Source organism: Equus caballus, chromosome 8 (assembly GCF_041296265.1).
Source record: "Equus caballus isolate H_3958 breed thoroughbred chromosome 8, TB-T2T, whole genome shotgun sequence".
NCBI classification, from domain to species: domain Eukaryota; kingdom Metazoa; phylum Chordata; class Mammalia; order Perissodactyla; family Equidae; genus Equus; species Equus caballus.
The window spans coordinates 94,715,314-94,734,122 of NC_091691.1; positions in this window are offsets into that span (position 1 = coordinate 94,715,314).

The following is an 18,809-nucleotide window of genomic DNA, read 5'->3' on the forward strand; positions in this document are numbered from 1 at the left end:
TTCTTTCTTCTGTCATTAAATTTCTATCTCTTAAAAACAAAAACAATATCAAAAAAACAAAATCATTTATTTTTAATGATTTCAAAGAACAGCCGTAACAACACTAGTGGATATAAAGAGGCAAATAAGATATTAAAATAAATTATAAAATTGAACAGCTTAACAATTTGTCACTGCACACCATGCTGCTCAGAACAACTAGATCTCGGAAAACGAGCATAAGGCTAACTGAATCGCTTTGTGACGTTAATCAAATATTTCTAAGAAATCAAATCAAATGATTCAGGTAAGGTCTTTTAGGATATGTTACATATTTTAAAATGTTAGCACTTGAAATGTTGAGGAAATACTGTGAAATATTTGATGGGAAGTTTATATTTATGGGAAAATGTCCTACACCATATTTGAGAGACAGTGTATTCAATTTAGAGGCTATCTGAGGAGGATTATTGGTATTATTATAATACCAAAAGAAATTCATTATACTGTGTGTTCTTCCACAGGGAAATGTATGGCTTGAGACTACAAAACAACATTATTGATAGTATTGCAACATTTAAAATATATTTGTCAAAATAAATTTTTTAGTTTTTGTTATTTTGACAAATATATATATATATTTTGGTGATGAAGATTGGCCCTGAGCGAATACCTATTGCCAATCTTTCTCTTTTTGCTCGAGGAAGATTGTTGCCGACCTAACATCTGTGGCAATCTTCCTCTATTTTGTATGTGGGATGCCGCTGCACTATGGCTTGTTGAGTAGCACATAGGTCCCTTCCCAGGATCCAAACTAGCTAACCTCAGGCCACCGAAGTGGAGAGCATGAAGTTAACCACTACACCACCAGGCTGGCTCTGAAAAATGTAATTTTTATATGTGCATGGTAAAATGTATATGATAAAATGATAAAATTCTGTTTCAGCATTTTTATACATACCTGGGATTTCCTATTTACATGTAGAAAAAAATCAGGGGCGGGCTCCGTTGCCGAGTGGTTAAGTTTGCACGCTCCTCTGCGGCGGCCCAGGGTTCGGATCCTGGATGCGGACATGGCACCGCTTGTCAGGCCGTGTTGAGGCGGCGTCCCACATCCCACAACTGGAAGGACCTGCAGCTAGGATATACAACTATGTACGGGGGGGTTTGGGGAAGATAAACCAGAAAAAAAAAAAGAAGATTGGCAACAGTTGTTAGCTCAGCTGCCAATCTTTAAAAAAAAAGTTAAATTAAAAAAAATCAATTTATGTAATTTTTATCTATCACTAGCATTTAATTTTCTCTACTAGAAATGTATTTACCCATAAAATAAATGCTTTCTTATTATTTTGCTGAACTTGACATCAGTTTTGAATTGATGTCTTCACTTAACTAACCTAATCTTCAGCTGTGATATATTATGATGATTTAATTATGAATCTATGTGATATTTAGAGAAGGAATTAACGAATTATGTTGAAATTGATGCCATGATTTGTTTCCCAAAACACATTAGTATTATATAAATTAGGGAGCAATGGTCACTCTGGAAAAGACAAGAAAGTGGAGATGAGAAGAAAAAGTCCCTCCATCATATATTCTTGACCTGTATTATCTCATTTAATCCTTAAAACAGCATTGTACCAAAAAAAAGTTATATCCATATGCAAATTATAAGTTTCAGAATGGTTAATTTTACGTAACTATAAAGTAGTAGAACCAGAGGAGAAACTTATATCTGTTTGTCTCTTTTCTTGATAGTGAATTGTTTCACAGTAAAATCTTAGAATATTGGTACAGAAAAGGAAGAAAATTATGTTTTTCTTGAAACCCTCAAAACCCTTTACAGTATCTACTTCAATATTAGCAAATAGTAACATAAAAATTTTTAAAGTCAAAAGTACTCAACATAATTAACCCTGGAGTTTACTTCAATGATATCTTTGGCAACCCCTAAAATAAATGGAGAGCGAATGTTGTATCAAAACACACTTGTTTTCTGAGCTAGATTAAAGGATTTTGATTTTAGAATTCTTAAATATTTTGAAAGACCGAACGTCTAGTTTGGGTGAGAACTTAAAACATCTGAATTCTTAAGTCTAAGTTCAGCCAACAGTGTCCGTCTCTTATTGGATACGTTCTTGGAATATTCACCATTATACATTAGAGGTTAGTGCTGGGTTTGAATAAAAAGCAATCAAACGGTAATTCCAAAGAAAAATAAATAAAATTTAGAGTGCTAATCTAGAATCTGATCCTTCCAACTGTAAGTAGATCTTTTGCTAGATAAATACCCTTGGGTAATTTAGTTACTTTTTTGTGCCTCATTTTTCTCATTGTAAAATATGGACCATATGACCCACCTATTAGATTGTTTTGGAATTCCACCAAGTTAATAAATGTAAATCAGTTAGGATTCCTAGACACACAAAAGTTCGCAGTATATGTTATCTATTGTGATGCTCCTGATAAACTTATTTCAATATGCAGCATTTTCTATTGAATGATTCTCCTCAGACTACTTCCACAAAGCATATTCTTCTTCAGTCATCTTCTTTTTGAAGATGAGAAACTGTAACTCACATTATTATACCATTGGCTTTATGTAGTTGTTTTCAATCTTTTAGCTTTTTGTGTTCAAAGAAAAGGAGAGCGGTTCTGCTGAAAGTGAAGGAGGGTCTGAATATAAACGTGCAAATTACCACTTTTCTGAGGGACCGTTACTAAATTCTGGGGCTGTTTGGAGAACAATTTTAAAAGTTATTGTAATAATAAAAGAAAATTTGAAATAAAAATCCTACAATCTTATGGAAATTTTTTTAAGATTAAGTACAAGGTGTCTATAAACTGAAAACTACCGAGGGTAAACTGTCAAATCTTTTGAAGTTTAGAAATTAAAATCACTAGTTGGTGTCATTCAACACATTTTGTGGAAAGGAACAACCCCTCTCAATAGTGAGTTCCAGAGTGAATGCTAAAATGTAACAACTTTATCATCTTATAGTTCCTTGACTAGGAAATGCTTTCTTTCTTGTTGCTATAAAGTGTGTGGCTAAAAATAGTAGATTGCTAACAATGCAGAATAAAACTGGATCTAAGAATTAGGTATTTAAAGTAGGCACCATACTATATGAATTATGATAGTTGAGGTCTTCAAGGACTGTTAGGTCTCAAGAATGTAAAGAAACAATGGAGAAAATACAACAAAAAATATTTAAAAACATATATGAGCTGAAAATCGATAGCAGAAATCCCCAGGTCCCAAAAGACCAGAAGCATGCAGGGCTCACCTGCAGTGGTCTGTGGGAGGACCGGACACATGAGTGCCTTAGCAATGGGGCTTGGTCCTGCTGTCCACGGAAGGATATGGGAAAGGAGGCAGGTCTTAGGCCTATCTAAGGAAGAAGCACGCTCCTGTCTGCTCCTCCTCTCCCCCACCAGCAAACCAGAAATATGCTAACGTCCAGTGCTAGCCCACCTTTAACCCTGGGATTGGGAAAACTCTTCCCATTGACCTCAGAAATGGCAGAAGCTTGCCCGCATGCCATGCCACTCAAAGAGAATTGGAAACCAAACATCATCCCACCCGGAGATATAGATCTGAATTTAAACCTCAGCTCTGGGAGGCACGAATCCACCAACACTGCGTAATTAAGACCAACACTGATTCTGAGTTTATGAATTCCCCAGTTTTCCTTCAGATCAAATGCAAAACTAGAATATGGAGAGATTTCCACAAGCTGGACACAGAATTCCCATGGGGAAAAAAAGAAAAAAAAAACCTTCATAAAGAAAGTCTCACGATACAGAAAATTGCATTCAAACAAGGAAATTAATAAAATAAAACAAAGCATGTATGAGAAACAAGATAATTATCATCCCAAGAATAGGCGACAATAGGGAAGTAGTTTCATATTTGTTAAACAGAAAGAAACCAAAGACTGAAGGCTGAAAAGTTTTACTCTCAAGCAGGACCCTAGCGCCTCTCCAAGACAAGTTTTGAGAGAAGAGGAACAGGGTGAGTTTTTAAAGCCAAAATCTCATGAACCGTCTCTGCCCAGCATTAGTAAACCTAAGTCTCTGAGTGCTGCTGCTTAGGAAAGCACTGGACCCACGTATGCATGGAGGTGGCTTGCTGCAAGAGATCTGGCCATCGTGGGATGGGCGGTCCAGCTGCCTTTACTTTATATCGGATGTACCTGAGTTGGGGTTATGTCACCCACCAGTCAGTGAGCTGAGCGGCCAGGTAAGGTTTATCATAGAACAATGAGATAATATTCATAAAATATTCCCAACAATGTCTAGCACATCATGCTTGAGATATAAGCATCTGTAAAATTAAAAAAATAAATGAGAGACAATAAGGCTCAAAATAGTTTTAAATAAAGAAACAGAAATAATGACAAAACTCAAAAGTACTCAAAACTCAAAATGGGTGTTAGAATTTGCTTAAATTTATAGATTTGAAAAAAATAGACACCAATATAATTGAAAAACCAGTGATTGAATTACAGTAGCTTAGAAAATGGAATTGAAAGTAGTAAACCGGAAGACAGAATTGAAGAACCCGCCTAAAATATGCAACCCTGGGAGGGCTTTTCACATCCATAGATTTATACATTCATCATCTATTCTGGCAAATGGCAACAAAATATCTTGTTATAACAGAGCCTGCAGATTGCAACTATTTTCCGAGAGGGAAAAAATTGTCTCTCAAGAAATGGATGCCTTTTTAAAATTCACACCAAGGTGGGTTGGAAGTGCCCTGACCAGGGATCCTCAAACAGGTAAATTAATATACCCGTGAATACTCCCTGCTCTTCTCCTAGGCAAAGAGCAGACTTACCTGATTAAAAATATTGCCAGGGTTTCTTTTTAAATGACCGCAAGTCACAGAACTCAATAGGAAGATCTAGCAGGAAAAATATAATCAGAAAAGTATAAGATGTGGGTGAAGAGTGTATGATGGATAATAGGCAGAGAGAAACAGAATAAGGGTATGGAAAATAAATAGCAAAACATGAATATAAAAAAAAAGAAATAGACACTATCGCCAAGAATTTTCTTTCAGTCAAATAAAATCATCCTTTTGAAAGTGAGAATAATAAACCAAAAGTATAAAATTTGAGGCCTTCTGTTTTCGGAGGAAGCATTAATGAAAATATTTTTCACCTCGCTTAGCATTGTTTTTCCCTTTTCATAGAAAACCTGACTTAATGTTTTATTTTTAAATATAACTATATCACTGTCAAAGAAAACAAAACTAATGTGCTCCAGCTAAAATAAACAGAAAACAGGAAACAGCAGCCTTACTTTTTAGGAAAATTACACTGTGCCGGATGGCTCATGTGTTAATGAGAATATTAAGATGGTCCATGTTGACTCTGAAAGTCACCGTTTTGGCCAGCTCCCTCAAATGTGATGTGTGCTTGGAGGCTCCAGGGAGTGTATGCATGGGAGGAACAAATGTTATGATCATGGCATTCTTATATACAGGATATAGTATGTGCGTGTTTATAGGCCCATTCTAATGAATTTTACGCAATTTTAAAAATATCCCCATTTACAAAGCTGTTATCCCCACTCGCACCCAGATGCAATGTGCTGGGGATCAGCAAAATATCAATCAAAAGGCCAAAATTAAGTTTTTTCTTGCAACTTATTTAACTTAAATCTCTGATATATATTTTAATTTCTCTATTTCACATTCCTTGGCCACAAATGGGGACATTACTGTGTTGGGTTGCTTAGTGAAACAGTTAGTACAAAATGATGCAACAATGCGTGTCCAATATGAGGAGTTTTATTGATTAATGAAAGGAAGGGGAAATCTATTTGAATGTCATTAAGGAAGTGGTGGAGAATTGTGCAAGGGTAGAAGGTATGTGACTTGATCTAGATGTTAATGTTGAGATTAAGGCTTAAGAAATCACATTTGATAGAATTCAGTTAGGTACATTTTGTGGTCACCACGATTTTCTCATAAAGTTAAGCACCTTCCTCTGCATCTGATAAGACTGCTACTACCCTAGGGAGAATATTTTTCAAATGTCACTAGTGTCATAGACCTGGTTTTAATCGTCTAAATGAGAAAGCAGGATAAATAGAAATTGACGTATTTATTCCCTAAGTACTTATTGTCTGTCTAATAGTTTCCAGGCTCATTGCTGCTGCTGGAGAGGGACAAATACAATGTCCTGTCTTCAAGGGCTCTGTGTGGACCTGAAAACCAAAATGTCCTTTTTCCCTTTTTATTCCCTAAATACGTAAGTCCTTTAAGTTAGGCAGCGGGCACTTTCCACACACACAAGTCAACCTTTCCTTCAATAGTGTTTGCTGCCAAAGTGAGAATCTGTAAAAATTTTCCTTCTTTAGGCTGAATTTTGTTTGATGATAAGATATCAAAAAGCATGTTCTGGAATAGGAAAGCCTTAGTTTCACATTGCAATTGCTTCAATAATGCCAAATTATTTTTCTCTTTCAAAATGTTCCCTTGCAAATGCAATCATTAATCCTATCACTTAAAAGAATGTACAGGATGAATTGAGTGTCACCTGTGACCTCACTTCCTCCGCCCAAACACATCACCCAGAGGTGCACGTGACTAACATTCCCAAATTAAATGTTGTTATGTAAGTGTCAATCATTGCTGGAACTTGGATTTTTTTTAAGTAAAATATTTTATTGAAGTACACAATAATGAGACAAGTGACCTGTGATATACAATGGAGGTTCCTTTAGTTTGGCTCCGACACTCCTTTGAAATATCCCTTTTTATTGTTTAGGTGCTTCATTATTTTCTGATACTACAAGGTACTTCAGGCTCATCTTGAATATGCCCTGTCCCAGCCCTAGAACTAGCCATTTCTTCAAGAAGCCTTTATTTCTTTTATTGGAGAATGGTATTAGCAACCATGGGCCCTGGGTTCACTTGTTACTCATAAGATGTCATTGCTTCCTGAGCCCCTTGAAGAAGAGAGCTAGGTAATGTGCATCTGACTACTAACCCATATACACACAGATATCTATAATTGTTTCCCTGTTTATCCATCTCTATGTTAAGCTAAATTTCAGTTTATGCTAATGTCTTTGACTCTAAGGCAGTTCCATGGGATTCATTCCAGCTTTTTCTTCTTGACTATCTGTAACTTCCCTCTCCCACTATAAGAAAATTTTTTTGTAGGTTCTTTGGGATTTTCTATATAAACATAAATGTCACTGGCAAATAGAAAGCTTTATTTTTTCCTGTATTTTATCTTATATTATTCTCCTGCTTTGTTGCATGTGTTAGGACTTCCAGTAAGATGCTGAATGGGAGTGGTGACAAACTTTGCTTTGTTCCAGATTTTAGGAGGAAAGCATTAATCTTTCACAGTTGATTATGAGAGCTGTAAGTGTTTGACAGGTACTCTTTGTTAGGTTAAGGAGTTTCCCTTCAGTTTCTAGTTGGTTGAGTTTTATAGGGAATGGGTATTGAATTTTCTCCATGCATTTCTTGCATCTATTGATATGATCATAAACTTTCACATATTTAGTCTGTTAATATGTTGAATTACATCGATTTATTTTTGAACATTGAAACATCCTTATATTCATAGGATAAACTCCATTTTCTTGTGATGTATTATCCTTTTTTTATATTGCTGGATTGTATTTCATAATATTTTGTTAAGGACTTTTGCATACACGTTTATGAGATAATGATCTGGAGTTATACTTTCTTTTGAAGTCTTTGAATTGCTTTTTGTGCTGGGATAATACTAGTCATAAAATGAGTTTGAAAGGATTCCTTCTTCTTGTGTATTTTAGCAGAGGTTGCGTAGAATTTGCGTTACTTCTTTAAATGTTTGGTAGAATTCCCAAGTCAAACTATTTGGGTCTGGAATTTTCTTTGTTGGAAGGTTTGTAAGTGCAAATTATATATATATATATATATATATATATATATATATGAAATAGATATTAGAATATTATAGTAGATATATGTATATCTTTATAGATATCTACTATAATAGGTATAGTAGAGATATATATATCTTTAAAAAACTTTTTTTTCTCTGAGAAATTCTTTATTGCTCTTTCACTTCTGAAGCATCAAAGCATCACTTTGCCCCTGGAGACGAAGCCTTTGTTTGTTAAGGGAGAAGAATCTGAGAGGGTTTAATCATGGCTTTTTTTCCTGTTTCCCTGCCAGAGCCACAGGGGAACTTTCTCCAGTTCTCCCTGTGAAAGCCTGGAAGAGTTCTGGAGGAAAAGCCTGTGAAAACATGGGGCCTCTGTATAACTGTCCTCCCATAAGCTTCTCACCCTCACCCTACCACACTGGAGAGGGGCCGGAGAGAAATTCATCAAAATTACTATTTATGTGTTCTTCTGGCTTATGGAATCTCATAGCGTCTGCTCCAAGTAAGCAAACCTCTGGCCCTATATCTCCCTGGATGCACTTGAATTGTTAAGTTATTGATTTAATTTCCTTAATAAATATAAGGGTATTCAAATTATGTTTCATATTGGGTGAGTTGTGGCATTTTGTGTTTGTTGAGGAATTGGTCCTTTTCGTCTAAGTCATCCAATTCATGTGTGTAGAAATGTCTGCAGTATTTCCTTATTATCCTCTTGATGTGTGCAGGGTGTGTAATGATAGCCCTTGTTTCATTCTTAATATTAGTAGTTTGTGTCTTCTTTCTTTTTTCCTTTGCCTTGCTAGTGGTTTGTCTACTTTATTAATCTTTTTAAAGAATTGGCTTTTGGTTTCATTGATTTTTCTCTATTGTTTTCTTATTTTCAATTTGTTGATTTTTGCTTTAATTTTTATTATGTCCTTCATTCTGCTTTGTCTACATGGAGTTCTCTGTTAGGTCACTTCTGTCAAGGTAGTTGATAGTGCTATTCACATCATTCAGTATCCTTACTAATTTTCTCCCTACTTATTCTATCAGTTGTTGAGAGAGGGTTGTTGAAGTCTCCAAATAAAATTGTGGATGTGTCTTTCTCCACTTAAATCCATCAACTTTTTGTCTCATATTTTGAAGCTCTGTTTTAAAGTGTTTACTCATGTGAGATTGTTATGTTTCTTGCAGAATTTACTTTTTTTCTTGTTGTTGAGGATGATTTTCCCTGAGCTAACATCCATTGCCAATCTTTCTCCTTTGCATTTTTATGTGGGCTGCCACCACAGCATGGCTGCTAACAGAAGAGTGGTGTAGGTCTGTGCCCAGGATCTGAACCCAGGCTGATGAAGCCTACCACACCAAACTTAACCAGTAGGCCACTGGGACTAGCACAGAATTGACCATTTTTATTAGCTAATGTACATCCTTATCTCTGATAATTTTCCTTGCTTTGAAATCTACCTTGACTAAAATTAATATGGCCACTCCAGTTTACTTTGGTTAGTTTTGAATGGTTAGTTTTTCTTCATCCATTTACTTCTACCTAAATCTTTATCTATTTAATGTGGGTCTCTTGTACACAGACCATAGATAGGTCTTGCATTTGTATCTAGTCACACTATCTCTTTTAACAGGTTTGTTTAGAACATTTACATTAAAAATGATTATTGAGCGGCCACCCTGTGGCCAAGTGGTGCAAGTTCTGTGCACTCCACTTTGACAGCCCGGGTTCATGGGTTTGGGTCCCAGGTGCAGACCTACTCCACTCATCAGCCGTGCTGCAGAGGCATCCCACATACAAAGTAGAGGAATATTGGCACAGATGTTAGCTCAGAGCTAATCTTCCTCACAAAATAAAGAAAAAAGAAGATTATTGATAAAGTCAGTTTAAAATCTACCATCTTGCTAGCTATTTTCTATTCATTGCATCAGTTTTCCTCTTCTTCTGCCCTCTCTTAAGTGAGTTTTATTGTATGATTCCATGTAATCTCCTCAATTGATTTAGTCTCTATACTTTTTTTTGAAACTTTTAAAATGATTCTTATGAGGTTGCAACATATATTTTTAGTTAATCTGAGAACCTCTTCATACAATTGTATACCAATTCACATGCAGTGAAACGACTTTATGATGGTATATTCCAATCTCTCTCTTCCAGCTTGTCTGCCATGGCTGTAATATATTTCAGTTTATGTATGCTCAGGCTATAATCATGCCGAAGGTCCTTGTGTATCTCCATATTATGGAATAACTGCTTCTCTGCATCATGAGTTCTATCATGGGATCAAAAAAAATGGTCAATTTTGTTTTTCCAGCTTTTCTTCTTCTTGAGAAGAAGGAGCATATTTACAGTGCTCTATATATTCCAGCTGAAACTGGAGCTTAGATCTTATTTTTTATGTCAAATCTAAGGCATCATGCCATTCTGCACATGGGTTTGATTATCACAGATCCTTGTGTCTTCAAATCTCTATTTTGTCTTTTCTTCTGAAATTCAGGTTGTCTATTCTTCATCTCCTTTGCATATCCCAAAGATACCACAGGTCCATTATATTTTAAAATGGAACTCATTGTGTCTTCCATATCTCTTCTTAAAATCTTCCATATCTGGCCGGCCTGGTGCCACAGCAGTTAAGTGCGCACGTTCCGCTTCGGCAGCCTGGGGTTCGCCAGTTCGAATCCTGGGTGCAGACATGGCACTGCTTTGCAGAAGCCATTCTGTGCTAGGCATCCCACACACAAAGTAGAGGAAGATGGACGTGGAGGTTAGCTCAGGGCCAGTCTTCCTCAGCAAAAAGAGGAGGATTGGCAGCAGTTAGCTCAGGGCTAATCTTTCTCAAAAAAACTAAATCTTCCATATCTCAGTTAGTGGTCTTTCCAGATTCCCAACCTGAAATATTCCTAGATTATTTGGTGTATCTGCTATTCCTTATGTAAGTATTCATAACCTACCTGTAAATACTTATTTTTTGACCCACAATCCATATTATTGTTACTCTAGATAAAGAACCTTTTGTTCTCTCTCTCACTTGGATATATTTTAAACTCTTCCATCCTACGGTCTTAAAATATTAAACATTGTTTTCTTCTGAAACGTAAATCTCTTCATGCCACCTGCCCAACAACTCTGAGCTTCTGCTGGTGCTACTTTTCTTGCCTAAAACACCTCAACACTTTTGAAAGTAGAAATTTCATTCCTAATAAGCCCCTGGCTCCAAATCGCTCTACAATTTTCTTCTGATCCTTCTCGTCCAGGAATACTTTGCAAAGCTCTGGGGGTAACATAAGCTGCTCTGGAGTTATCAAGGCACCAGATCCAACTCTCTCCCACAATGATGCTACATGGCTTCTAAAATATCTGTACATAGGTCCTTTTCCTGATGATAAGTTCCTTCAGGTCAAGTAGTGTTTTATGTTTGTCTTTGTATCTCTAGCATTTGAGTTGATTTTTCTTTTCTTTTAACCAAAGTTGGGATGAATAGAAAAAGAGAGAGTTCTAACTCCTCAGTTCCAACACCACCGTTCCAAAGAATACAACAGTATTTCTCACTAGACTCCATGCAAGTGTGGTCACTGGATTTAGTGGTTTTAATTTTGCACTCTTTTAGTTTGAACTTTTTTAATGCTTACATATTCCAACATAGAATGGTATATCTGGGCAAAGGAAATTAAATTTTTCTTGCTTCCACATTTCTCTAGCACAATGGGATGCTGCAGCTCAAACTACTTGAGACAAGAGAAAGTCAGAGGCTGTGCGCGCTTCACCACATGGCTCCGTTCTGACCCATGAAGCTGTGCTTCAGCTCTCCACACTAATTATGTCAAAGTGGGTGGTGGTTGGTATATCCTGACAACTATCTCCTGGGAGCTATGGGGTCAGAGTTTATTCACTGGTAGTTACACAACATAGACATTTAGCAGGCTTTTTAAGAACAGAGGGGCTGTTATTTATTCTTCAAAGATTTCATATTTATTTAATTTTCTTCTCAGCTTCATACTTTGTCATTAAAGAAACTTGAACAACCTGTTTAGACTTTAATATCAGAAATGATTTTGGATTGTTAAATAATTTCCTAACATGGCATGATGCTTTTCAAATGATTTCAATAAAACTCAATTTAAAGAGTAGAAGAAATATCACATCAGAGTCAGGTCCTGGGCAGGCAGCAGCTATGAAATCTTCACTGTCAGTGTGCTTCAGCTGTGACATATCATTTTTCCATCCTGTGCAGCTTTCTTGAGCATGAACTGCCAACACCATGATTCGTCTTGAGAGTATAGCATATCACACCACAGGCATGACAGTAGTCAATCATTTCTCCCGGTTAGTAGGACATCAGTGCCAATGTCTAAATGTAAGAATGTACTACTCTGTCCACTTGCCTCTCTGTTGTTTCTCTTTATTAATGTTCACAATTCAATCTAAGAAAAATTAAAAATGGTGCCATCACTCTAAAGTGGCCGCACTTTATCTGTATATAAACAATAAAGTACTGCTATCTGTCAGGGACAGGAAAAATACAATAAAAAAGGACATGTGTTTAAAGATTGCCTGGAAGGTATTACAAACATCCTATTTTAAAATCAGCTCTGTACATAGTAGTTCTCCACAGTTTTGGAGAAAAAAATAATAATCACACCTGACTTGAGTTCATTTGCTAGATGATACTCTATTATCTAATACTTGAGGAAAAAGAGAATATGATTCAGGCAACCGAGTCACTATTTTAAAATCTCCAGTGCTTTTCATCCCACACCTGTACTGAGATCTTGTATCTTGTGATAGATTCGTTAGGTTCTAGGTTACCATGGCAACAAGTCATTATTTCCAAAAGCAATTTGACACATCTCAAGATTTTGGCCCTTCTGTCTTCCTATATGGTGCTACAAAGAAAAAGTGTTAGTTAACTTGAGAACTATTTCTAGTGGAGGCAGCAAGGGAAAGCTACAATATTTTCTTTTAAGACTGCTAGCCCTAGAGGAAGCTTAATTAAGATTTTTAGGAAAAGTCTATTGGGGCATAAATCATACTGATGACACATTTGTTTTCTAATCTTGCAGGCTTTGTGGGAAAATACGTATATGATTACTTGCATTTTTTCAGTTAAATCTAAATACTGTGAAATGTAAACCATAAACTCACTTAAAGCTTCACCTTCTAATATCTTATTTTTAATGACAAATCATATTACTGGCCTTTTACTATGTGACAAGTCAGTTGTGGAGTTTTACACACATTGCGTCGTCTAATAATCTATCTTTTACATTCAAGGCTTACAAGTAGATAAAAATCAGAACAAATATTATATAAGGGAACAGTTTTGATGATATACTGTTAAGTTCGCTTGGAAATTATCTTCCAGTTACCAACTCACCAAAGATATCCACCATTTTCTTAAGAGTCAGTAAGTGTGGTCATCTGCTAACATATAATCTGGTAGCTAAAGAAATCATGTCACTAATTGACCATGTGTAAGGCATTGTACTAGATACTTTTCCTGTAGTATTAGTTGAATTTCATCCATAACTCTATGATGGTGGTGGTGTCATATCTATTGTATAAATGCGTACATTTAGACTCAGTAAATTAAATAAATTTTCAATCATTAATAAATGAGAGAACTAGAATTTTAATACAGCTCTTCATGATTCAAGTGTTTGTATTCTTGCAGTGGTGACATGTAGCCCATTGATCCCTTCATTTATTTTGACTAATTATGTTGTCACCTCACTTGATCATACACGGATGTAACCCCAAATATGAGTATTTTTCTGATTAGAGAAAAAAACAAGGAAAGGTTAAAGAAAAGTACGGAAAATTCTGAGTGGAATGTTCTAATGGGTTTAGTGCTGGTCACCAGTCATCAGAGCTAACCATACTCTTAAAAAGCAGCCTTTATACAGGGGCAAAGGAGACGATGGAAGAGCAGTTCTGCCATGGAGGGATGTTGTTTCTAGAACAAAACAATTTGGCCCAATAATAATTTATAAAGAATAAGCACAACAGATTGTACAGTGTTATTATACATACTTTTGAAACGTATAGGTGACCTAAGTGATATGTTTTTTAAATTTTCAACATAGGAATTATTATGATATTAAGCCAAGTCAATACATCATTAAGCAGATCTTCTTTGCAATGGAGGTCAAATTATTTCCATGCTAGATTGTAAACTTCATGAGTTCAGTGTTAAGTCAGCATGCATTTTTATATTCTTACATGTGCTTGGCACGTAACAGAGGCTCAATGACCTAGTAAATTGTATGAATTGGCAAGTTTCTTTGGTCCTTATCTAGGTGATAAGCTATATCATAGTAGCAAGAGAAAAGGAATGTAACCGTAATACTTGTGCATACTTATATGCATCCTATCACACGTAAATGATATTCTTGGGCCTTTCTCCCCCACTGTATTGCAAGGTATTTTAGAGATGGGGTGATGTTTATTTCCTACTGGATCATCAAAGGCCGCAAATGGCTTATCACAGAAAGGCTCTAAATAAATATTTATTGAATTAATTGATAAAGAAGTCATTTGCTTTATATTGTCTGAAAAAGAAGGGAATATTTCAAATATGAAAAACTATTGATCACTTCATATCACAATTTTAGTTTAATCAAGTATTTAATACAGTGGCAAACAAGACAAAACTTAACAATAACATGAATCAGATTGACTAATTGAGTTAGAAAATATACCAGTTTATAGTTACTTAATAAGATTTCCTTATCAACCCTTAGGTAAAAGGAATATGGAAAATATGTACTTCATTTAATAAAAATGGAAAAGTAAGACAATGACATGGGAAGCCTATCTAGCAAATAATCAACCTGTGAATGAATACAACTTATTTTTCTTTGCCATTCTCTCTTAAATTTATGATGTTTGAGTTATTTATTGTGACCTTATTCTTCTTTAAACTATATTCTATAGAACAGATATTCCTGATATTGTAGCTTAGCTCATGACAGGACATGCAATTAATATATTCCAGACTATGATAGGTGAATCACGGGTGATATAAATGTCTTTTTAATTTTCATATACTTAGGTAAAGTGTGTATTTTTTACCTCTCCTTATAACTGAAACTTGTATAATGATCTTTTCTCACTGTTTTAATTTTTATTTAAAATAATGTAATTTTGTGAAATTGTTAATGTCATATCTGTCATTGAGATTTTGGTGACTAGTAGTACACCTTAGGTAGTAGTAATGGGTAAATAAGTAGGAAATTAATAAAATGCTCTTAAACGTTGGTGGTATTGCAACCCATAAACTTTCCCATGAATAGCATAGATTTAATTTTCTCTTTCACTGTAGATATATATCTTTATTACAAAGGAAATATTGTACAGAAAAGTCTTTATCAAGGTGGCATAAGTAGCAAAATAGTAATTTACTGGAAAGTAAGAAATTTAACCTGTGAATCTAAAATAAATGGGGGCAGCAAACATAACGGACAGTCGTATGCTTTCAGGCTAGTTAATACCCATTTAAAAATGCATAGATGGGTAGACAAGATGGAAGGAATGACTATGTTCGTGAAGAATAAAAATGTTAATCCAAAATAGTAATCTCCTGTCAGCAGTGGTATCTCATGGATAAACATCAAGAATCTATTGTTTTTGGTCAACCCTCTACATAAAACTCAGATAGATCTGCTGTATGAACATATGTGTCTCCTAAATGTGGATACCTAAAATGAAAGTGGGCAATGGGATACTTAGGGGAATACGGTACTATGGGAATGTAGATAGCTTCCCTGCTAATTTTAAGAGTAAACTATAATTTACTGAAATTAGTAATTTTCACATTCTTTAAAAATGTAGAGTAACTGAATGGAGCGTTTATAAAAGTTGACCAAATGCTCTTCTAGGATGAATCTTTTCATAATTTCTGAAAAGTGCCATGCTATATTAAATACACTTCATTAAAATGATGCAACTTTTAAAAAGGCTACATTTTTCCATCTGTGCATGCTGGAAGCACTCCTTTGAATACTGAATAACAGATGCTATATGCAGTCTATTAGATAAAATCAACTCTTTATTACTATTGCTGTGAAGACATATTTCTATGTCCAAGAGCTCTACAATTAAGATTTTCCATATGTGAAACCAACTGAACAAATGCTTTTATGCATCATCAATTTTCTGTTAAGGTGTCAACAAAATTTACGTTGTAACAATTAGCTTCATAACCACTGCAACCTGGAGCTCTGTATAGTGCAGCATCATGAAATTAAACTTTTGTATGTACACCAAGAATTGATCAACAATGTAAAACAGTAATAATTTGATATACACAAGTGGATATTCACAACTGAGACATTATTTGAAAAAGTATTTTACTCTAATTATGCTTGATATAAACTTTATTTTTAGTTGGATAACAACTTCCCAAAGTTTCTCAAGGAGACTTATTGAGCAGAATTTTGAAATTAGTCTTAACTCAAGCATATCATTATAAGCATTAATCCTTATACTGCAGAGAAGGCCTTAGAGGTTGTAGAGCTGAGGAGGTTGGTTGTCCTTCCCGCAAAAGACCCCAGAATGTTGTGCTTCTAGAACTGTGTGTTTTTAGCCTTCCCCCTCTGCTTGTGTTTGTCACTTTCTTTCTGCAGATGTCAGTATGTGAATGCTTCTAATGTACAGACTTGTTTCAGATGTGATTGTCTCAGAAAAACTCTGAGGGCTATTTGTCCTCTCCTATGGAGAAAAGCTCCCATGGTTTGTGAAAGGATTTCACTGCCAAGAGACACTTACTTCACAATTTTGAGTGGGCAGGGCACTGTTGTATAGATCTGAGATGACAAGAAATACAACCTCCAGATATAAACGGAGGGATATGCAGAGCAACCGCTCGTATTTACTCTGAGTAAGTGAGAATGATAAAAATAAGCTAACATTTATTGAGGCTTACTATTCATTCATTCAACAATTATTTATTCGTTGAGCACCAAACACTTGTCACACACTGTTCCAGGCACTGTAAATTCAGGGGCAAACAAGGCAGATGAAATCTCTATCCTCATGGAATTTACATTCCATTGTGAGATGACGGATGACGAATGCAATCTGGAGAACTGAGTGGAGAAACAAACTTGTTATTAGAATCAATGAAATCTCAATTTAAATTTTGATTCCACTTGTGTTTTCAGTTTGGACAAAATGGTTAACCGTGGAGCTTCAGCCTCTTCATTGATAAATAAGATTTTATGGTCTGATGTAAGAGGTTTATTGAGTTATCTCAAATAATATGGGTTTATTATAAAGAGACAGGTAGGAATTTGGGAGACAGAAATACTAGACATATGGCAGACCTCAGGCAGACTAAACAGTAGTTTCAGAACTGGAACATTTTACTATGTATGAGATAAATTAATTTTCTCCTCTACCAGCCATACATAGATCCGTCATTGTGGCAGATACAAGCAGCTCGTTTGACCAGCTTTTAACTCTTTCTCCTTTGCCAGATCCTATTACAGATAATTGAAAATTTAAAAAGTAATAGCTTCATTATAACTATGAATGCCTGTGACACAGTTCTGGAGTTTACTGGGAAAGCCTTTGCTTTTCTGATTCAAGCAACCTCTCGTTTTATGTATTTCTTCTTGAATGGTGCTATGGTGGGAGAGTTATGAAGACCTGGACTCTGATTTAGATGCTGGTACTCTTGAACGACTAAACCAACATCAGGAACCACCTAACTCCAGGCTTCTCCTTGTGTGAGAAATAAAAACCTCTGTTTGTTTTACTCCTTCTGCATTAGTGTTTCAGTAATTTGCAGCAGCTGTTTCTTCTGCTGTTCTGATCACTCCTACTCTGAATATCTTTTCTCAATATTCCAGAGTGGCTGGTAGGAAAAAATGTGTTTAGATTTTCATGATAATTTGTATAAGCATTTTGATACTGTTATCAATTTTAGGATACTGAAAAAGAAAGAGTCCTTAGAGATCATTCATGGGCTGTAAGAAGCTAGGAGATATTCACTAAGTCTTTTTTGTTATTGGGTGAACTATTTCATCTTATTGAGAAAACAGAGGGATGGTATAATGAAAGTATTTTCATTTTTTAGAATTTCATTTTATTGTCATAAGAACACAACATGAGATCTACCCTCTTAAAAAATTTGTTTATAATACATTATTGTTGACGATAGGTACAGTGTCATACATAGATCTCTAGAGCTTGTTCATTTCTCTGAACAGAAATTTATGCCTATTGATTAGTAACTCCTTACTGCCCCCTCCCCTTGGCCCCTGGCAATCACCATTCCACTCTTTAATTCTACGAATTGTCTATTTTAGATTATTCATATAAGTGCAATCATGCAGAATTTGTCTTTCTGTGACTGGCTCATTTCACTTAGCATAATGTCCTCAAGGTTCATCCATAGGGTCACATATTGCAGAATTTCCGTCTTTTTCAAGAATGAATAGTATTCCATTGTATGTATATACAACACTGTCTTTATCCATTCACTTGTTAAAGGACGTTTGGTATGTTTCCACATCTTGGGTATCATGAATAATATTGCTATGAGTATAGGAGTCCTAATATCTCTTTGAGATTCTGAGTTCAATTCTTTTGGATAAATACCGAGAAGTGGCATTGCTGAATTATTAGGTAGTACTATTTTTTTTTTAAGATTTCACTTTTTTCCTTTTTCTCCCCAAAGCCCCCCAGTACATAGTTGTATGTTCTTCATTGTGGGTCCTTCTAGTTGTGGCATGTGGGACGCTGCCTCAGCGTGGTCTGATGAGCAGTGCCATGTCAGTGCCCAGGATTCGAACCAACGAAACACTGGGCCGCCTGCAGCGGAGCACAGGAACTTAACCACTCGGCCACGGGGCCAGCCCCAGGTGATACTATTCTTAATTTTTCAGGAACTTCCATACTGTTTTCCTTACTGGCTGTATCATTTTGCATTCCCA